General features: G+C 43.5%; 1 long non-coding RNA gene across 2 annotated transcripts; it reads left to right on the top strand.

The window, feature by feature from the left end:
- Positions 1-19,870: 19,870 nt before the first annotated feature.
- On the top strand, positions 19,871-22,978 carry LOC124883316. 2 transcript variants are annotated; one of them, XR_007042159.1, is made up of 4 exons: positions 19,871-19,987; positions 20,104-20,352; positions 22,281-22,615; positions 22,769-22,978. It is a non-coding gene; the product is annotated as an uncharacterized LOC124883316 (long non-coding RNA). The 2 variants fall into 2 exon arrangements; XR_007042158.1 differs by lacking the exons at positions 22,281-22,615; positions 22,769-22,978 and adding an exon at positions 20,427-21,323.
- Positions 22,979-23,326: the final 348 nt, after the last annotated feature.

Here is a 23,326-nt window from a genome sequence, read left to right as displayed (position 1 = left end):
TCTGCATATTTCTGCCATTTTTTAAGGAGAAATATTATTGTGGGAGCCAAGAGCAGCTCATTCTACACAGATTTTCCAGCCTTCTATTTATACTTTTGGAACGGCGTCGACGGAATGCGTGCTACAAGCACGTCTATGTTTAATTATTTCTTGTGCGGCCTGGTACTAACTGATCCACGAACCGGTACCGGTCCGCGGCCCGGGGCATGGAGACCACTGCTGTAATGGACCAGTGAAATAAAAAAAATAATAATACAATAGCCCTTATAACTCACTGTTGAGTTATGATAACATTCTAGTCTTCCCAACAGGGTATTGCTTCAGTGCTAGAACATGAATTGTTAGTCATACTTACATATATGTGTATATATATATATATATATATATATATATATATATTTAGTTTTTATGTATGTTGTATATTTGCTTTACAAGTCAAGGATCTGCCTTAGTTTAATAACACGTCCATATCTTGTTCGGAGTTTGGGTTCAGCAAGTAGGTAGGTGTAGGTGGTTTATTTTGTGTTGTGAGAAGGTGTCATCTATTGCGCCTGAAAATCTGTCTGTCGTTGGTCTTGATATGGTAGCTGCGTGGAGTTTCTGCTGGTTGTATGACCGTGGCCGGCTGCCACCTGCATCTTCCTGCTGGAAACGTATGCTCCAGGTGGTAGTGCTGGTAAGAGTCTGGTGGTGTTGTTGTAGTATTTTCTCTGCCATCATTGACATTCCTCCCTTCTTTCTTGCAAGGTTTTCTGGGGGGTTATCTGAGGCTGAAGCTGTTTTGCTGTTGTCGGCAGGATGGATCGATGGAACGCAGCCTGCGACTCATGAGAATTTGTGCCAGGGATTTCAGTCCGTTCACAGGTGTGTTCTTGTACTCTAACAAACTGAGATATGGATCCTTTCCATCCTCCCTGGCCTTTGTAAGGACTCTTTTTGCAGTTTGGGTAGTCTTTTCAGCTAAGCCGTTGCTCTGGGGGTAATGTGGGCTTGAAGTGATGTGTTGAAAACCCCAGGTGCCTGCAAACTGGCGGAATTCTCTGGAGTTGTAACATTGCCTGTTGTCACTTATGACTTCTTCAGGAATGCTATGTCTGGCAAATAAGCTTTTCATTTTGTGAATCACAGCAGTTGTGGAGGTGTTATGCAGGCATTCAATTTCAAAATACCTGCTCAGGTAGTCACAGATTACAATATAGTTCTCAGAGTCCCAGGTGAACAAGTCTTGCTAACTTCTGCCATGGATTCTTAGAGATCGGCTGTGAGATCATCAGCTCCTCCTGATTGGAACTGTGGTGCGTTTGACATATGTCACATTTACTTACGATTTCTTCTATTTGTCGACTCATGCATGGCCAGAACATGATGTCTCTTGCTCTGTGCTTGCTTTTTTCTACTCCAAAATGTCCTGTGTGCAGCATTTCTCTTCTAAGCTTGTGAGGAATTATTATCTTCTCACCTTTTAGGAGAATTCCATCAACCTCTGTGATCTCATGACGGTGGTTCCAGTATAGTCGCTGACTCATCAGCGACTATACTGGAGGGGCACCTTTTCCTTGTCTCCGGCCAGCCTGATCGAATTGCATCTCGAAGGGCAGACAGCTGCTCATCTTCAGCTGTTGCTGTTTTGAGGTCTCTTAGCCTATCAGTACTTACTGCCATTGTGCTCATCACAGTGTGTACTTGTATTTCCATGTCCTCAGTTAGTGAATGGTCCTCGTCAGAAGTAGAATTCCTCGACAGTGTGTCAGCTACTGGAATCTCCTTCCCTGGTTTGTGAATGAGAGTGATGCTGTATTTTTGCAGTGCAAGCAACATTCGTTGTAGGCGTGGTGGTGCAGAGGCTAAAGGCTTGTGAATTATCAACTCAAGTGGCTTATGGTCTGATTCAACAGTTACATGTTGTCCATATATGTATTTGTGGAATCTTTTGCACCCATACAAGACTGCATATAGCTCCTTCTCAATCTGACCATAGTTTTGGTCTGTGCTGTTGAGAAGTTTGGATGCATATGCAACTGGTCGCTTTACTTGGCTTACTCTACTTATTTTCTGGCCGTCATTTGGTCTACACGCTTGTTTGATAGCTCTTCGGCGTACTGCATGCACGTCATGGTGGTCACTGGCCATAGCTTTTAACTGAAGCTGCGCTAGCTTGTGGGAGCGGGCTACATCAGTAGCTTTATCTAGTGTCAGCTCAGGGCCTTGGCTAAGCAGCTTTTCTCTTACTTTGGGAGAATTTGTAGCAAAGACGATACGGTCTCTGACCATTTCATCACTATTAACATAGTCACACTCTTTGACAAGTAGTTTCAGCTCTGTGACGACGTGTTTGAAGGACTCACCACTACTCTGCATCTTGTCGTGGAACTTGTATCTGGCAAAAATAGGGTTAGCTTTTGGCATGAGGTATGCTGTGAAGCCATCATAATATGTTTTTAGCAGCTTAGCTTCATCCTTGGTCATGGACCACGTGTTATTGATGTCCCATCCTTTGTCTCCGATCCACAGCAGGAGAAAACTGCATTTTTGTTCCTCCGTTCTTTGTTTCAACGAGCCTGAGAACATCAGTTCTACGTGTAGCTTAAAACGGTGCCATGCGTCTGGCAGGTTGTGCGATTCCCAGTTCATTCGTGGGCTTGGAATGCCAAAAGCCTCCATTTTCATCTTTTTTTTTTTTTAAATCCTCTTGCTTTTTTCTGCGCGGGTCCGCAAATTATTCTGACACCATGTTGTGTCTGCCCTCCGTGTAAGAATCACCAGTTTTCATTCAGGTAGAGAAACTGTTACCTTTTTATTTTTTATCTCTCTCCGTTTACACCGGATGTACAACACATATATCTTAACTGCATCCCGTATGGTCTCTTTTAACACTTCAAAATAAGAGACTTAGTTAGACCAATAACCAAACATTGCATTTGGCTAATACAAAGCAATCATGCTGGGAGAGTGGGAGCTTTCAGTGCTTGGTAAGATATCTCAAAATTATAAAGGAGTGAAAATGTGTTATTGACCTATGTTCTTTTGAAATAGATCTCTCCAGCATCAGCTCATCTATCTGACCTATGTCTTTTTTTTCTCCACAACATGGTGGGAGGTAATCCTACTCTGTTCTTTGTTCTTATAGGCGGAGTGACAAAATCTGTGATAAATGGTAATTTTGTTCTTTAATTATCTGAGTCTATTTCTCCCAAAGGTGTTGCAGCTTGCATATGTGGATGCATTCCTCTATGTGGAGTCCATGTGAGTGTCCATGTTAGCGTAAAGTCGGCTGAAACATAAATCATCAACATATTTATGGTATATTCCAAACAATGTTGCCCTCAATTACTCTAACTGCTGTGATTCACTGTAAGATGCAGAATGAAACTGCAAACAGCCTCACTGACAGGCAGGTGAGAAAACTTCAACGTGGGTCAGAAAGCAGCTTCAAATACATAACTTTATTACCTCAAAGAATCATTTGAAATACCTAAGGGCAATGGTTTGTTTTTTAAAAAGCATCTCCTTTTTTCTTCAAGCAAACGCCGCCATTCAAACAAGGTAAACCAAGCCTTGCATGTTTAAGCTTTAAGTTTAGCTTTGCAAATTCTTGCTCAAAATTGTGTTTGAATTGTACGCTATGGCTAAATTAACATGCACACCATCTTATAAAAGCACACTCGCAGAAAGTGTTCACAGTTGCCACTTTACTTCTACAAACTTCAATCTATTTTATTGAGCATTTGATGTGATAGACCAAAACAAAGTAGCACATCGTTTTTTTAACTTAGAAGGAAAATTTATCAACAGTTTATAGAAACACATAGAAAAGCACAACCCATTTAAAATGTCCTTTGGGATATATCTGTCAGAGTTCTGGGAGTTTTCTGTTCACCTGTTTTGCCTGCTACTAACCCCATCCAACCTCTAGATGGCACCAGACGCACGGTAGGAGCCTAGTCCACAGGTGGTCTCCATCAGCCTCATCAGGAGAGGAGCTTAAGAACCCAACGCTGCTAACACTCCAGTGCCTGAGTGTTAACCTGCCATGGTAACTCTAGCTGACCTCCTTCTAGTGATGTCAAAATTAGGCTTTTTTAAGCATAGAATCACTTTGAACCACTGTGTCATAAAGTGGTTCACTACCCGAAGCTTCATTCAATTCCCTTGGGTGACATCTACTGGCAGTAGTGATTGTTGCACCAAATGAAGCCCTGCGAATGTGATGCACCTCTTGTGTAAATAATAGCACTTATGTATGTATATATGCGTGTTGTACATATGTGTTTTTAGTAACCCAGTAAAGATTCTTAGTAATTAACTCACGAAAAAAATTATAATTTAAAACAATGTGAACTGTAGGGGATTACAGATGAAAAATAGCCATTAGGCTAATTCTGGCTTCTTTAATTTGAATTGTCATTTGTTTTATTAAATTCCACTGTCCCATTTTAAATAAATAACAAAACTAATGAAGGGAACATTTTTGATTAGTCATTCATATTTTCTTTGGAAGTGTGCTTGGTGTACTGAGTGTTTTTGGATATTGTGCTTGGTGTAATAAAGAGGGTGCTTGTGTTACTTCAGGTGTTTTTATTCAAGAAAAGTAATTTCTGCACAGAAGGGCTCAAACAGTTTCTTTTTTTGAAACAATTTCTCCAGCTTTGGAAAATGCTCTTTCAAAAGACTCTGTTTGGCGGGGTGGTATAGGTTTGGATACAGTGAAAGGCTGGGAGTCCTTCACTATGAAGTCCACAAGAGCTTCATCGAGCTCTTGCTTCCTGGGTCCTAAAAAAAATAAATAAAGAAAAGTAACTTCAATTTAACTTACAAACACTTAACTGCCATTCTTTCTAATTCTGCATGTATATCTATGTTATGCTGACCTTGATTGGTGGCACGAGGCTGAGTGTTCTCGTGTTTGGCTCTAGAATGCCTCAGCATTGATGCCGTATTATTATTATATGTCAGCAACTGCTGGCAAAGCAAACACTGCACCTTTAAAACCAAGATAACAACCCGTTACTTCACCTCTTGCATAACATGATACCATGACTATAGAACTACTGCATAGTATATAGGCTATAGGCTTTCTAATAAACACTTTGAATGTACATTACCTTATTAGGTGGCACCAAATCGAAATATTCCCACACTTGGGACCAGTTCCTAGATGGTTGCTTCATGACAGAATAATCCACCAAAACTCCAAATATCCAAAAACGAGAGCTGTTTGTAATGTACAATACGGGGATGTGAACCGGGGTTTGAGCCATCTTAAATACACTGAATTGCGCCAAATGTTTGAAACTACGCCAGTCAACCCGAAGCAGTCAGCTGACTCGGTCTGAGTGAAGCAGTGAAGTGGTTCACACGTCATCGGGGACGTCACATGAAGCAAGCTCTGGCCCACTTCTTCACCATAACGAAAGTTATGTAACGTATGTAACTACGGTTCTATGAATCCCGGATGACCGCCAGAGGCGGTGCTTCAAGCACTGAATGATCATTCTTGCGCATGCGCAGGTCGAGAAATTAATAACAACATGGTTACATGTGACCTACCAGTGGCTCACGTGAGTCTATATAGTCACATGACACCGAGAGCCCAGTCCCGACAATCTTCTCGCGAGCACGCGGAGACCGAGGGACCGAGCGCTCTGGCGGTCATCCGGGATTCATAGAACCGTAGTTACATACGTAACTTTCGTTCTATTTCATCCCTACTGACCGCTAGAGGCGGTGCTTCAAGCACTGGATGACGCATACCAACAGGGTCCCGAGGGATCCCACGGAGACCCCAAGGAACACAGCAACACCACTAACCTCAGCGGGACGCAGAAGGCGGTTGCTCCAGTATTCCCTGCAGGGGATGCGGGCGTGGCAACATTCACCCTGTAAAACCTGGCAAAGGTGCTTGGCGCCATCCAGGAAGCAGCTTCACAAATGGCCTCCAGAGGCACCCCGGTCATGGCAGCCCACGAGGTGGAGAGGCTCCTAGTGGAGTGACAGCGCACGGCGCTTGGCAGGGGCTGATCCTGCAAGGAGTAAGCCACAGAGATCATCTTCACAATCCAACGTGCCAACTGCTGTCTAGAAAGGGCCTGACCTTTCCGAGAGCCAGCATAACAAATGAAGAGACAGTCAGTCCGACGAATGGGTGCCGTGGAGCGGACATACGCCTCAAGCGCTCGGACAGGGCAAAGAGGCTCAGAGGGGGCACCAGGATTAAATCGGGAAAGCCGGAGCGGCAGCACACTGCCAGCCACTGCAGGCACCTTTGGCACAAAGGAAGCATTAGTCCACAGTGTAACACCGGAGCCATCCGGGTTCCAATGACAGCATGGTTCAGACACAGACAGAGCCTGCAATTCCCCCACCCGTTTGGCAGACGCAATGGCCAACAGGAAGGCGGTTTTCAGGGAGAGCCACTTGAGATCCGCCCCTGTAACGGGCTCAAAAGGGGGGGACTGAAGAGCCGCAAGCACTGGCGACAAATCCCACGTAGGGGGCACATGGCGCCTGGGCGGACACAAGCGCCTGGCACCTTTCAGGAACAGCGCGACATCCCCATGCCGGCCAACAGAGCAACCACCAAACCCAACATGCCAACGGGAAATGGCTGCTACATAAACCTTCAAGGTGGAAGGGGATTGCGCTAGATCCAGCAACTCCTGGAGGAAGGACTGCAAATGGGAAACAGGACAGCGAATAGGGTCCAGTCCCTTACCACGGCACCAGCCGGCAAAGACCGCCCATTTAGCACCATAGGCGGCCCGCGTGGACGGTGCCCATGCACCAGTCATGGTCTGTCCAACCCTGACCCCATAATGGGAGAAGGCAGAGCCTGCACCTGTAGAGGCCAAAGCCAGAGTTTCAGGCGGCCCGCAGGTCTCTCCTGAATGGGAGGCGCATCGGCAAGCTGGAGCAGAGCCTGCGCAGCAGAGGAAACCAGGGCCTCCGTGGCCAAAAGGGGGCTACCAGCAGAAGGTCGTGCCTGTCCTGAAGAACCCTCAGAAGCGTCTGGAGGATCAGGGGAAACGGGGAAAAGGCGTAGAGAAGGGTCCGGGGCCACTCGTGCGCCATTGCGTCGTAGCCCAGAGGACTGGCATTGTCCATCAGGGAAAACCAGAGGGGACAGTGAACTGCATCTCTGGGGGCAAACGGGTCCACCTCCGCCCTGCCGAAGGTGGCCCAAATGCAATCCACGACCTCCAGGTGAAGCCGCCACTCCCCTGGAAGTGGCACCTGCCGAGACACAAAGTCCGTAGAGACATTCTGCGGACCCGGAATATGGGCTGCCCTGAGGCTGGCAAGGCGTGGCGCCGCCCAGACCAGGAGCCGCCGGGCCAGGGACAGTAGTCTCAGAGACCTGGACCCCCCTTGGTGATTTATATGGAAGACAATCGTGGTGTTGTCCGACCGGACCAACACATGTTGTCCCAGTAGCCCTGGAAGGAAAGCATGGAGCGCCAGGAACACAGCCATCAGCTCCAGAACATTGATATGGAACACCGCACTGCCGCGGGGACCACACCCCCTGAGCCGCACGGTCTTGCCAGGTTGCTCCCCAACTCTTGGAGGAAGCATCCGTATGGACGACTTCCCTCCGACACGGAAGGGGGCTGAGCGGGACACCAGCCATGATGTAGGACCCGTTCTGCCACTGGGACAGAGACTGTAGGCACCGAGGCACAACCCGAAGCCGTCAGAGCCGGTGAGTACGCCGGGATGGGTCCAGGCTGACCCTGTTCAGCCACATCTGCAGGGCCGCAATGAAAGAAGCCCCAGAGGCACCACGCTGGACGCAGCAGTGAGTAGGCCCAGAAGATGCAGCCACTCCACACACCGTGGAGCCCTGCCAAGACGGAAGCTCGGAAGCATGGCCAGTATATCGCCGACGCGCCGAGGAGAAGGACAGGCGATCATGGAACCAGAATCTAGAACCATGCCTAAGAAAATAGTCACCTGGGAGGGGAGCAGGCTGCTCTTCTCCAGGTTCACCCTCAAACCCAGCTGACATACGTGAGTGAGCACCGTCTGGGTGTCTCGGATCACCTGATCGCGGGTTGCAGCACAAATGAGCCAGTCGTCCAAATAGGGCAGGATCCGCAGTCCCCGTGCCCGCAGGGTGGAAAGGGCCGCTGCCACACACCGGGTGAACACCCGAGGAGAAAGGGAAAGACCAAAGGGAAGAACCCGGAACTGGAAGTGCCTCCCGTGAAAGGCAAAGTGGAGAAAACGCCAATGGTCCGGAGCAATGGGGACATGAAAATAGGCGTTTTTCAGGTCGATAGCCATGAACCAGTCTCCCGGGGAGATTGCCTGCAAAACCTCCCGGGTGGTCAACATATGGAAAGGCGGAACCTTGAAAAAAGTGTTCAGACCCCGGAGGTCCAGAATTGGACGAAGACTGCTGGTCTTCTTGGGAACCAGAAAAAAAAAAAAAACGGGATCCCGCAGGGTTCCCACCGGAACAATCGCACCCTTGTCCAGCAAGGTGCAGATCTTCCGGTCCAGGGCCCCAGCCTTCATCGGGTCGCATATGACCGTCATCTCGGCCTGGCTGGGTGTAGGGGGCCGGCGGCGGAACTGAAGATGGTATCCACGGGACAGAGTGGACAACACCCACAAGTCCGGGGCGTGAACAGCCCAATAACTGAGCTGGTCCGGGGAGACCATGGTCCCTTTGGGCCCTAGTCGGTCTCGGTCTAGGAGCCGTGCTTGTGGACCCCAAGAAAGGGCCAGGAGGGGGAAGGGAACCCCGGAACGAGCCAGCTGCGGCCGTGTTCTTGAGCCCTGGGCTGTACGCTCCAAGACCTCCCCCGGAACCACAGGAAGAGCCCTCAGCGTTCTCCTGCAAGGCTCGGTCAGGAGCGATTGCGCCAGCCACACCTGGCGCCGAACATGGACCAATGTAGAGAGCGTGCGTCCAAGCTCACGTGTCATCAGGGCGAAGGCCTGCAGAGAGGCGTCCAACAAGCCCTGAGTTGACTGGTCCAAGGGAACCGACTCCAACGAAGAGGAGAGGCCCAACATCAGATGGGAGAGTGAGTTCCCCATCCGGCCCATCCGGGCACCTGAGTCGTAGGCCCTACACAGCAAATCGTCCGTGACACGGCATTGCGGTCGTGGACAACGGGCATTAGTCCTCAACGCCTCATCGGGAGGAACGATGAGGGAGGCAATGGCAGACTCAACAGGGGGCATGCAGTCCAACCCGAACTTGGGTGCCTCTTGCATGGCAGCCAGGGCCCTGCCATCCGCTATCGGGCGGGAAAAGGCCCTTGTGTCCGTCCAGCAAGCATGCAGCTCCTGGACGTACTCTGCTGAGGGAGGAACAACAAAGGCAGCCTCGGCATCATGGCGCCTAGAGAAGGCGCTAGATGGAGCAGGCCAGGAGCCGGCAGCCCAATTCCGGAAAGGCCTCTCGAAAGAGGGTGCCCGAGGCCGCAACTGATATGACATCATCCTCGCAATGCGAGGACCTGGCCTGTTCAGGAGGGGAAGGCTCACTGCGGTCACCATCCCCCCGGAGAGACTGAAGGAGGGCCTTCATCTGGGCCAGTTCCGTAGAAAGTTGGTCCACTCTAGAGGACAGTCCCGGGGGGCCTCGCCGCTTGGCTCTCCTTCCAGATGCCAAGGGCACATCCTCAGCAGACCGTTTCATGGAGGCCGCACCCTGTCCAAGCGGCAAAGGATCCTGCTGGAAAGAGACCGTCCAGTCAACAGGCTGCTCCACCGAGGACAGCTGGGCCAACCGCACCACTCAGGGCAGAACGCTGCAATTAGAGCAGGCATGATCTGAAAGCGCCTCCCTGAGATGGTCAACACCAAGGCAGGGAGGGCACATGTCATAGCCATCCTCCGGCTGTAGGGGAGCCGAACAGGACGCACAACAAAGATTGTCCATGACCCAGTGGACAGATGAGGTCGAACGGGCAAAAAAAAAAACGCCGTCAAGACCCTGTTACAGCAACAAGCCGTAGGATTCAGCACGAGCAGAAAACGCCACCGGCTGGTCGGACAAACAGGAAGAAGCAAAAGCAAGCAGTAAACTACTCCCGAAACTAAACAGACTCAGCACGAGCAGAAAAACGCCACTGGCGAGTCAAATCAAAGCGAGCAGCAATCACTGCCGAAGAAAGTAAATAGACTCAGCACGAGCAGAAAACCCTACCTGCGAGTCAGATAATCAGAAATAGCAACGTATAATTGAATGACGGACTCAGCATGAGCAGAAAACGCCACTGGCTGGTCGGACAAACAGGAATAAACCAAAGCAAGCAGTAAACTACTGCCGAAACTAAATGGACTCAGCACGAGCAGAAAATGCCACTGGCGAGTCAATCAAAGCGAGCAGCAATCACTGCCGAAGTAAGTAAATAAACTCAGCACGAGCAGAAAACGCTACCGGCAAGTCAGACAATCAGAAATAGCAACGTATAATTGAATGACGGACTCAGCACGAGCAGAAAACGCCACTGGCTGGTCGGACAAACAGGAATAAACAAAAGCAAGCAGTAAACTACTCCCGAAACTAAACAGACTCAGCACGAGCAGAAAAACGCCACTGGCGAGTCAAATCAAAGCGAGCAGCAATCACTGCCGAAGAAAGTAAATAGACTCAGCACGAGCAGAAAACGCCACCGGCAAGTCAGACAATCAGAAATAGCAACGTATAAATGAATGAACGGACTCAGCACGAGCAGAAAACGCTACCGGCGAGCCAAACAAACTTACCAGAAACCCTGGAAGAAAAGGCAGCTTGCACAGCCTCTGGAGGGCAGAATCATCCGCAGCTCCGATCACAACGATCACGAGGCTCCCAGCAGCAAGCAATAAGAGGAACGAGGAACAAACAAACACAAGTCAACACCTGCATTCATCAACCTGCGTGCGAGAAGAAAGAAGGGACTGGGCTCCCGGTGTCATGTGACTATATAGACTCACGTGAGCCACCGGTAGGTCACACGTGACCATGTTGTTATTAATTTCTTGACCTGCGCATGCGCAAGAATGATCATTCAGTGCTTGAAGCAACGCCTCTGGCGGTCAGTAGGGATGAAATAGAACTATCCTGTTGAGTTTGGAGTGTGCTTTGAAGCCCCGGTGTTAGAGGTAACATCACTACCTCCTTCCCAGGTTACCTCCAGTTCCGAGTCTCTGCATCCAGTCTGCTTATGCAGAAAACCCAAACTCTCTCTTTGCAAGAGAACTTCACGGGTTATCTTCTCAGTTGGCTGCATTGGGGTTTCAAGGCCCTTCAGGCTTCCTATGAAAGAACCTGGCTCACCCTCCACCGTACTCCCCTCCAAGATTATCCACTTCGATCCCTCCTGGAGGGAGTCTGCCGTCTCACAGCAACTTCCTCATTCCCGTGACATCATTTCCCCCAACCAGGAGAAGTTTTCCGGTGAGGTTGGTAGTTGTGGAGGTATCCTCCTACAGTGCTCTCTAGTGTTTATAAAGTGTTCTCCACAATCTTTTCCCCATGACAATGTTAAAATCTCCTTTATTTTAGGTCTCCTGAATGGAAAGGCATTAAGATGGCCTGAGGCTCGCTTTACTGGTCATAACCGCTTCGGCTGTACTTATAATGATTCTATAAAGTGAGTTCAAGCAGACTTTTGATGCTGAATTAGACCAGACCAATACAGCCCACCGTCTGTGGGCATTAAAACAAAGAAATAAACCAATTTCAGAGTTTTTTATAGAGTTTCGTACTCTGGCAGCCGCATCAGGTTGGGACACCTGCGCTCTTAAAGCTAATTGCAGTCAGCTGGAACTTTTTTCAGCCTGGCCTATTTGCCTGTGGTTCTTTTAAAATCTTGTAGTCCATCTTTTTGATTGTAAGCAAATGGCCTATTTAAACAGACAGTTTTCCAATGCAGCACAGGTTTGAAAAAAGACATTAAAGACATTAATCAAGAGAAACTTGACAGTAAGAAGGCCTGCTTGTTTAAAAGATCTAGGTCTTTAGACAAGATGTGAGCAGACTGAGAATACTAAAAGTATACTAATGGTTCAATATGTGGAAAAAAAATAAAATAGAGCAAACAAACTGCAGGGATGAGAAAGTGTTTCTCAGTGAACCTCGGTGTTCTTTAGCAGATAGCGTCAAAGGCATGCGAGCAATGTGAAGAATCACAATCCTGGAGAGACACAACAGCAGTTATGAGTAACATTTTCATTTGAAGGGAAAAACCTTGTTTTTCTTAACTTGTGAGGCATACAAAGGAGACATTCATCAGTAAGAGCTCTTAGGTATCCCGCTTGGATGCAGCCTCAAACACAAATGGTCAAAATTGGATTCAGCAGCATGTGTTTAAAAGGTGGAACTGTCATTTTGTCGGTATGTAAAAAAAAACAAAAGTTAAAATAAACAAGACATGTTGTACGGAATCCTCGGATACATTTCTCCTTGCTGTCACTGCAGATCATCACCTGTGCCTAACACTGATTTAGTCTGAAAATACTGCAAGTTTATCAGTTACCTTTTACCATTATCTTAAAGGAGGAGTTCAGATATTGTTAAAGTGGATCTCTGTTTACAGTCAATATCTTACCTTCCGTCTTTTAGAGATTTATTGACCTGCTAATAGCTTGTGTGTGTAGACTAAAAAACAAAAGCCCATGCTTACACAACTTCATCAAAAAGTGCCATAGTGACTCTATGCAAATCTAGAATGGCATCCCCACTTCACCCCCTTCACATCTTTGGCTGCACGGTTTCAGTCAGCTGTGTATGTTGACCAAAAAAGAGGAATACCTTTTCATGTTTTCCAAAACAGACACATTTTTTAAAATGTCACTGTTATGAAACATACATTTGTGAGAAGCTGTGAGAGGTAGCATGCCTGTCGGTAAAATAATCGTTTATTGCATGCTCAACACTTTGGCCGATATCCTAGCTTTGGGGACAGAGGATTTAAAATTATATTAAAAGGGAGTATTTTCCGACATTACTTTTTTTATACTCCTACTATTACATAACATACAAAAATGACACTACCATTCAAAACCAAGTAAAAAAGTTTTTGATCCCTTACAGATTTCTTCTGTTTTTGTTTTTTATTACTTTAAAATGTTTCAGGTCATGAAACAAATGTTCAATAACCTGAGTGAAAATAAAAAAAAACAAAATGTCCTATGTGAAAATATAATTGATCCCCTTGATAAATAATGAATTAACTGTATTTACCTATATTTTTGTTTTAGTTTCACAAGCCTGATTACTGCCAGACCTGTGGAAACAAGAAATAACTCAAACCTGTCGGGCCTCATGAAGTAGGCTAAAAAAACACAAAAACAACACATCATTCCTTGATCTAAAGAAGTTCTAGAACAAATGGGAAACAAAATCATTAAGATCTACCAGTCTGGAAAGGGATTTAGGTCCCCAGCAAAGCACAGTGAGAGCCATTATCTACAAATGGAGAAAACATGAAACAGTGGTGAACCTTACTAGGAGTGGCTGGCCCAGGAGGTCACAAAAACCCAAAACAACATTGCAGGCCCCACTTATGGTGGGAGGCCAATTTGCCAGGGCAACAATGAGATCCATGGGAATGTTTTAAGGCAAAAACTAACACAGAAGTTAAAAAAAAAAACGTTGCCTGCATGATGTTTTTTTTTTGTTTGTTTTTTTTGCAGACAGTCTACATATTGGTAGTAGTGTGATGGTCTGGATCTGTTTTGCTTCTTCTGGAACTGGACGTTTTGATCTGATTCACCTAGCTAGGCTCTTTAACCTAAAAGGGGAGTGCACTTATTTTTGCTGTTAGCTTCTGTTAAAGATGATAGCTTTTGTGACCTTCTCTCTTTGTTGAAACTGAAAAGTATTCCTGCTAATATGTAACTAAAATGCAGCTGGTGCGCCGATTTTATTAGTGTTTTAGACTTACTGGTTGAATTTGACTACTGAAACTCAGATGTTCATCCAATCATTGATTGTTTTTGTCTAGAAATGTAACTATAATTTTCAAGACAGGAATTCCCAAATTTTCTGTGACACAAAGCAATGACTTGTAGAATTTTATTTGTATTTGTATTCAAAGCCACTCAGCAATGGAGCATTTGGAGGCTCAGAACAATATGCCACAAACGGTCCCTAATGTTTTTGATGCACAACAGGGAGTAAATGTTCACAAGAGAGATACTGCTTGGCTGATAAAACTTGAATGGCTCGACAATGAGGCATCTAACATGGGTAGAAATACCAACACATATGTGCAAACTATCTCACAGCCCTGGATCCAAAATCTCATAAGATTGATTGTTATTAATGGATGAGTTAATTCAGGCATCAGTGATAATTGCTTCTGCTTGGAAAACAAATCAAACAGGTGAAGGTAGAAAGATACTGAAGAAAAAAATATTATTTTTTTTTTTTTTACTGCTGAGGGCACATCAGGAAATTCAATTTACTTATGCAAATTAAATGTTTTTGTTCAACAGATTTAACTTAGTCTCTGTCTGGATATGGTACAGATTACAACAGCAGAGATTAGTACTGTTGTTCATGCATATAGGATTTGAAATTTAAAGAAAGTCAGACAGAACATTAGTCACTATTTCTCTGCATTACTGTTACTGATTCAGAATGTAATCTGGACAGTTGGTAATTGAATTTGGTTGACTCATGGCCTCCAGTACTTTTTCTGTGGCTGCTGTTCAAAGGCATTATTCAAATTCTCTGAAAATGAATATGAATGAAAAGCTCTGCCAACTGAAATAAAAGTTGTTTTAAAAAAGGTCCAACTGCTCTTCTTCATTTGGAATCACTTTTCAGAAAGAATTAAAGGACTGACCTCAACTAACGTGTTGCAAACCTTGCATTCTTATGCTATGATCCACCTGATCCTACTGAACTCTGCCTGAGTATGCTGAATTATTTCCATTTCCATTGTTTGTTGGGGTTACAGGTTGGCAGAAAAAACTATAACAATATCACTGGAACTACAAATAACATAGATTGAATTCCCTGAAGGCATGGAAATTGGCATAGGTTAAATAAATGTCTTAATCCTGGTGTCAAACAGATGACCATGTTCATCACACAAATACTGTCATTTATTTGACCTTTCAACATGAGGCTCAATACGTTTTTTAAAGCTGTTCAGGAAATTTTGCATAAGGGAGTTTTTTTGTGCAGTGCAGGTTAATTTGTTCCCCACCGCAAAATCAGCACTGGGGGTTGTAAGAGGTTTCAGCTTCTAAATGGTTCTCCGTTGGCAAACTGGCCACAGGGGAGGGGTCAGACTTATTAAGACTAATTCTACAATCTCTATGTTGGTTGACCACAGTAACAGGCACACCTGAACCAGAATTGGTAAGCCCTCTTATAGCCAAGGGGTCAGCACCTGGTAGCCGAGGTTCGTCTGATGGGGTTTCATTGGGCTCAGTCCAAAAAACTTATTGCAACATCCTTCCAATGTGGCCCACCTTCTGTGGGGAAGAGTGTTGAGGTAAGCTTTAGGGAAAGGGAATGCCATCTCATTGGCAGTTAAGGAGCTGGAGCCACTGTGTGAGGCTAAGTGTTACCAGCTAGATACAGCTGGACACACCAATTCTCAAAGCCTGGGCTTTGAAACCCAACTCCTGGAGAGGGGCTGGACTTTCTCCTACTCTGGAGCTGAGCTTAGTCATCTTATGGAGGATGCTTATTTCAGTCACGTTTCCAATACCATTCATTCTTTCAGTCATGATCCTTATCTCATTATCATGGATGTAGGTTGGAATGAAGAACCATCGGAAAATTCATCTTTGCTCACTGTTCACTACAACAAACCAAAGCATTATTGCTGTCAAAGTACCAGATCATCTGTGTATCTGCTGTTCCATTTTACCATGACTTGTGAAGCCAGGTTGTAACCGGGCTTTAGGGACAAATAGACTAAAGTAATGAAAAGTTTTACTCTATTATTGTGTTACAAAGATTTTGTTTTTTTTCTGAATTATATTTTTGAAGCTTTTGAATGTGACGTATGTGTGATATAATTACATATGCAAGTGCAGCATGCTCCTAATGTTGCCTACTTTTTACTAGCTTCACAAATAGAGCCAAAATAATGGCTTATAGTATATTATTTCATTAAAATGACATGTATGAGGATTTGCTGTTCAACTATTAAAATAATTTTCCTCTTTCTGTATTTACCTTATTAAGTTTGATGACTATTCTAATTTGAACAACTACTATTTAAATAAAACATCTCAAACAAGTGGCTTATTCTGCAGTAGTTGGCTGGATAACAAGCCAACACCCCAAAATGGCAAAACGTCACTGGGGCTCAAACAATAGTTTCACAAATTTGGATTTTCCCAGTCTTTAGAGGGCCTTCAGCATTATTTTAGGCCTAGAAATCTGATAAACGGCTGCAAGTGTGCATATGTACTTGTCAACTTTATAGTTGCTTTGACTGTAGCTACTCTAATTTTCCTTTAACCTTGGTAAAATTTATTTTGGAGTCTTTTTTTTTTTTCACAGAGTTAGTAATATTTTCTTTTGATCATTTTAAAATATATTTCCAAGTTAATTTTGTTATTTGGCTTCTGGTTTCAAAGGTTTGATTCTGCTCTGCTGTGTTTGATTTGTTTTTAAAGTTAGGACTGGGATTTGGGAATGACACCACGTCCGAACTGAGCATGTTCTCGGTGCAAATAGGAAAATATGTGTGATTTGCCAGTTGTTGTGATCACTGATCAATGACTGTATTAGCAAAACAAGCAAAGATCAGTGCATTCTTTTACTTTCAAATACTAAAGGAAAATTATCTCAGATAGAAATAGTACACTTTGTATGTTTGCTATGTGTTTGGATACAAAGAGTCAGATAGACATAAATGGTTAATTGCTCAAGTCTGACTGGTTTATGAGTGGCAGCCATATTGTCACCATCCTTAGATGTTTGAGATTCAGTTTTCTGTAGATTTGTTTCTTTCCTTATTGTTTATATCATCTGTGTTACAATTTTAGTTCATCTTGTTGTTAACTTATTTCTTGTATTCCTGTACATTTAGAGTTCTGTTAGGTTCCTTCCAGTGTTTCTGTGTTCCTGTTCATCTGTGTTAATTAGCATTCTCCCAACCACCAGCTGCTCCACATTTTATCTGATTAGCTCTTCTAGTTCATTGGTCATTTCACCACCCTGCCTCTGTATTTAAACTCTCTGGTTTTCATTGCTTGACACTGGATCCTACTGTTTGCTTTCCTGATCCATGCCCGTCTCGTCGCTTTTGCTCTGTGTTCTGTTTTATGTGTCTGTAAGTTATCAGTTCTGGTATTATTTAAGACTTTACTCACCATGTGGCTCTCATGCTCCTGTTTGCACGGTGGTCCTGCAAAACACCACCTTTATATGGCATATATTGGATTTTGAACTCCTTAAACTCATTGCACTTCATAGACTCTGTACTATTTAATTGTCTATCTTTGAACTGAAACTTCTGACTGCCAAGTGCAAATCGAGAGCACCATTACATTGTGTAAATGGAGACTAACTATCTTATCATTTTATGTTAAAATAAGCCTTGAAGAGAAAAAATCTTGAAAGTTTGGTAAGCCACAAATTGCTTTCTCCTTTTAATATTTCACTTTTCTTTATTCTAGCTTTGAACATTTTGTCTAATTTCTTTTTTTTCTTGTACATTGTTGTTTAGGAAACAATGCAATGTGTGTCAGCATTTTTTATTTAGAAATGTGCACTTGCAAACCAGTTTTTCAGGACATGCAAGATTGTCTGAATTTTGTTTTGTCACATGTAAAACTCCCTCTAAACTTCATCTCAGAAAAAAAAGTATGACCATAAAATATGTAGATTTTATCCACGTTTACAAGACTTAAGACTGCCATGGGCTGCTGGGGGTTTTTCAAGACTAAAGTGCAAGCTGGAGCATGGAAGCCGCATGGTGATTAGAAGTTATTTAATAAGAACAGAAACACTTACAGAGAGGCATAGGGCATGGAACATTGGCAGAGTTACAGACATGGAGCAGAAAGGCAAACAGAGACATAGAGCAGGTAAACCAACAGATGTGAACAGGCTGGACATGACAAACAGTAGGATCCAATGGTGAGCAATGAAAACCAGACAGTATAAATATAGAGGTGGTGAGGGAAACGACCAACAAACTAGAAAGGCTAATCAGGTGAAATGTAGAACAGCTGGTGGCAGTGAGAATGCAGAGCAACTGCATGAGGGAGGCTAATTAACACATATGATTAGAGAACTCCAGGGAAGTACAAAATATCTAAAAACAAGAATGAACCTAAATCTAAAACGAATAAACTAAAATAACAGCAACAAAAGAACATAAAAAACAGGGAGGAAACGGATCCATAAAAAAACACAAACGAATCAAGACAAAGATTAAATGAAGATAAGGGTGAAGAAAACACAAGCTGCATCCTTTCTCTATTGACTCTCTTCAGTTGGCTTTGCAGATCTCCACCTAAAGCATGCTTATTGCAGTCAACAACAAAAAAAACTGACACATGCTTTTGTCTCATCCTGCACTCACCACCTCCTACCCTTTCTTTTCATTCCTTCCCTCCTTTTGTTCACGCAGAAACAAACCGTCAATTTGTGAAGACAAGCCTGAGCCTTCTGCGAACCTCTCCTGTTTACTACAAAAATATATGGCTTTAAAAGTCTGATAAGAAAGCATTATCATGTTGGAGCTATGTGGGGCCAGAAGCAGAATACATTGATGGTGGGAGGATTTTGAGCTGTAAGACCTAAAAGGTCTGGGTCCCAAATTCAGGAAGTTGCTTGCTTGCTTTCCTGCTACAGTCTGCTTCAGAACATCACTGCAGAATGTTTGCCCCAAGCTCAAGTTAATGCAACCCTCTGCAGTCTAAGGCAGACTCCTACTGCCATTGACTGTCTGTAACCTCTTGCTGTCAAACATCATTCACAAAAGTTAAAATTTAAAGAAAGTGTGATCATAGGTGCAATCTTTATAATTCCACGATGATTACCCCATAATACTCAGAATAAATTATGTGTCCTTATCCAAAAGCTCATTTATTGCAGCTCCAGATTTGTTTAATCAGTCTAAAGAATATTCTCAAAGATAATTTGGGGTTTGTCAACATATACTCTGAAAATATTTAGGCTGGCTTTTTATGTTATGTCAAGCTTGAGGCCTTCCTGGATCTTCTTCCATTTAGCCGTTAAAGCTCAACATGTAAATTGATCTTTCTGACTGTTCGTTGATGGTTCCGCACTATCCATCTGATCAACCTGTGGTTCCATTTTCTCTTGAGTCTCTGTGCTGAGAGGTTGAATACAGCTGCATGAACATAAAACTTTTCTAACAATACAGAGAATTGTGGTTCCAGGGACATAAAGCTGTTGTAGATGGTGTTGTACATATGGATATTTAATATCAACGTTCACAATACTGAGAAATTTAAGTGACATAACTAAACAAATAAAAGTTATTTTAAAATGTCATTTTCAGTGAGGACTACATCAGGACTGTCTTTTTTTGCTTAAAAAGACTAAAAGAACATAAGTATCATATCAGGTGCTCTATCACAAACTGAGCTCATGCTGTTTTAAACTTGGGAATTATTTTATTATCACTTCTTAGGAAAAAGTATTGTTTCAATGAGCTTCCATGATCCCAATGAATTGTACGTGTTTACAAATGTAAGGTAAATTTGCATCACATTGTTGCAATATTCATATGAAAAGGTTAAAAAAGCTAATACAATTGTAGCTGTATAATGTCAAACTAGCTCCACTGTAAATGTGAGCTCATCTATATGCGGATGAACACAATGAAGTGACTATAATTGTTATGATCTTTGTGGGTTTTTGTGTGTGAGTGTTTTTTGTGTGGAGTCTGAGTTCTCTCCAGAATTGAGAATCTTTGTCAATGAGAGTCACTGCAGGCTTCTGACAGCACACCTTTTGTCAGTCATCTAATCCGGGCTACTGGAGATCGAAGGAGCTGTTTGCCAAGTAGTCTTTGCTTGATGGTCATCCTTGCTGGTAGATTCAAGCCTCTGATTCTTAGTGAACCATGCTCTTTGACAGTTTTGTCTACTTTCATATATTTGCCTGTTTCTCCTGTAAGCTTACCATCTGGTGCTTTCTGTGCCTTTCAGGAAAAGTCTGGTAACTGCCTTGCCTACAAAAACCCCTGTGGCAGAAGAACAAGGACCTCTCAAAGACGTTTTGGACCAAACAAACAGCTCTGTCTCTCTCAGCCACTACCTGCCTGTCCACTTTCAGACTCTGTGCAAGCTACCCACGGACCTCTTAAGACCACTTGGCTCCCACTCCCTCAAACACATGGATTAATCGCTACCAGAATCATTAGCCTCCCTTTCAGCCATCGCCTTCTCCTGATCCTGGTAAACCACATTTCTGCTCACCATACTGGCAAAGATCTCTACCACCATCGCTAACTCGTTTCTCCCTTTCCCAGACGCAGATGAATCCAATTGCCTGGAGTCATCCATTATTATTGTTGTTGTGAAAAAATATTTAAACTGCTTCCGGAGTCCTGTCTGATACAGCATGTGGGTCAAAAAATCGCCCTAGCAATATGACAATAACATCATTAGAACCATAACAAAATATGAAATAGCAGGCAGCAGTTGCATCAGGACAGAATGAATGCACAAAACTGTTTCAAACTGCTATTTCCAGTGGAAAAAACTAATGAGACGAGGTCCTTTAGCCAGAACGATTTTTCTCCACACCTTTTAGTGCCCTAGGTAAAACTGGGTTTTTTTTTTTATTGCAGAATCATATTTTCGCCATTTAAAAAAAAGAAAGAAAAAAAAAGAAAATTCCTACTTAACTTTAATTAGTGTGTGTTTTATTCAAAATCAACTGTGCCACACTTAGTGACAGTTCTTGCACGAATGATGCTCTGGGCGAGCCCCTTCCTTCTGCCCTCCTATAAACATTTCAAATGCAGGAAATCATCAAACTTTTTGATGAGATAAACTGCATCGCAGTCCCATTCAATGCACATAAAACAGTTTCCCTATAGCAGCAAGGAGTACGTGCTAACTCGCTATCAACTCCACATGCATAAAAGCAGAGAAGGAAAACTTGTTCAAGCTACACCTGACAGAAAAGTTATATATTGTCTGGTGCTTGTGTGAAACCACCACCCCCATACTAATGACGTCCTGGGATATGCCTATTAAACCAAAATAAAGAAACGCCCCAAAACTATTGGGCTTCTCAACGGTTTAAAAACAAAAATGTAGCTAAAGTATTTTTTATTTTGTTTTTACTTTTTATTTTAAAATGGAGTAGGGGTACGGCGCTGGTGGTGTAGGGGTTAGCACGCGACCACGTAAAGAGGCTATAGTCCTCGAAGCAGCCGTCCCGGGTTTGAGTCCCGGACCCGGCGATCTTTGCTGAATGTCTCCCCCTCTCTTTGCCCCTCCTTCCTGTCTGCCTACTATCAAAAATAAAGGTCTCTATTGCCAAATAAATTCTTTAAAAAAAAATTGATTGATTAGTAATATATGGCTTCCTGTTATTTCGGGGTGCAATTATAACGCACCACTGTTCCCTACTTCTTCTAGTCCCTCCTCAAAATGGGAAAGGCATGTGTGTTAATCCTCATAAGTCACATTAATATTTGTAGTGAGATTGGTGTAAAAGCAAAAAATTAAAAACAAAAGTGAAAGGGTTTCATAACCACTGTGGAGGATTTGTGATGCTGTGGGCCTGAGTAGATGTCATCATGGAATCTTTAAAAATTTAAGTAAAAATCTGGTGGTCCAAAACTAAAAATAGGCCTTCACAGAATCTCTAGGCAGGATAATGATCCATAATAAATGGTATGAGAGAGGACTAAAGACAGAAGATCTTGATTGTGCAAAGAGCAATGGTTTCAGATGTTTCTCCCTGTCTTCTGAAATGTTAGTAAGTCCTGACCCAAGGGAAAAGGGAGTGTACAAAGTAATATCAGTAGTTCTAGTAACTGTGGCACCATGGATTTGGGAGAAAGCAACAATTTCTGATCACGCAATCTATTTTTCTTAACAGAAAACATTTTCTCAATTTAAAGTTTGAATTTTTCTAATTATTTGTACGATTTTTTTATATCTTTCCCAGGATCTGAATATACTTTATGTGGTGGGTGCTGCAAAAAAAAAATGGTTTTCTCCTCTTGATTTCGCTTTTCAGTGCCAAATTTATTTTTCATTTTGGATTGTTTTTCTTGTTTGTGTATCTGTTCTCATCTAACAAAAACAAAAGAAATTTGGGAGCTTAGTAACCATGTTCTTCAGGGCATCATTTCTTTGTTTCACAGAATATAAATCAACAAATTTCACTATCAGAGCCCGAGAAATCTCAAATGTAGTTCAACCGCCTCGGACACTTCTACATCAACAACCGAGGCCCAGCAGGTGGAGAAAAAACTATCTCTCCAGGCCATCTGTGGGTGAGTCATGACCGGAGTGCATTACAGATTGATATGTTATTATCAAACACTGGCCTCCTGGCTGCGAAGAAGAAAAAGAGAGGAACAGACGGATGGAGACCAGGGTGGGATAGAACAAACTAGGATGAAGGATGGTGGAGGAGGAGAGGGCCAAGGGAAAGATGAAAAGGCACAGAAGGGAGGGAGGAGAAGATGCTCCTCAGGTGAGAAGTATAAAGTTGTCACAGTGTGGATAGTTGGCCCCACATGCAGCATCAAGGTGGTGTTTGTTTTATTTAAATTATTTTACATTTAACGACACAGTCATTTAGATATGCATTACAACTCAACCAATTATCTGTATTTCTTTTTCACAGACTTGTCAGCTGTACAATTAAACAGCTGCATCTTCAACAATCAACATAAACTACTCCCACCTTAACTCCCTCCTTTCTTTCACCAACGTCTTTAAAAAATGACTAACCCATAATCGTTTTATCTTTCTTAAGATCTACTTTATAAGATTATAAGCTTAGAGTCAAGTCATGACTGAACCTAACTACACACTTTACAGGGGTTAAAGGGGAGCTAACAGCAACTTACATTGAAAGAGTACATTGTCTCAAATTCTAAATAAATGTTTGAATTTAAGGAAGTAAATCAGTCAACTCTGGTTGCATATCTTGACACCCAAGCAGTAGAGTCTCCAATGACTTAGTTTGTGTGCTGGCCACGGGTGGTAGAAGTCCCCATGATGTAGTTTCACCATTATCACTTCTATTAGTTTAGGAATGCACCTCAGATCTACAGGCAGTAAATGCAGTATCAGTTAGCAGCTTCCTCAGCAGTCCTCTATATCAAGGTGTCACTTATCTTCCGTATATTATTGTATATAATCTTGACTGAAAAACCTAAAAAAAAAGTCCCCGCATAGT

This window comes from Girardinichthys multiradiatus, chromosome 17 (genome assembly GCF_021462225.1).
Source record: "Girardinichthys multiradiatus isolate DD_20200921_A chromosome 17, DD_fGirMul_XY1, whole genome shotgun sequence".
NCBI lineage: Eukaryota > Metazoa > Chordata > Actinopteri > Cyprinodontiformes > Goodeidae > Girardinichthys > Girardinichthys multiradiatus.
Note: the sequence above shows the minus strand (reverse complement) of the source record. Positions and strands in the feature narration are given on the sequence as shown.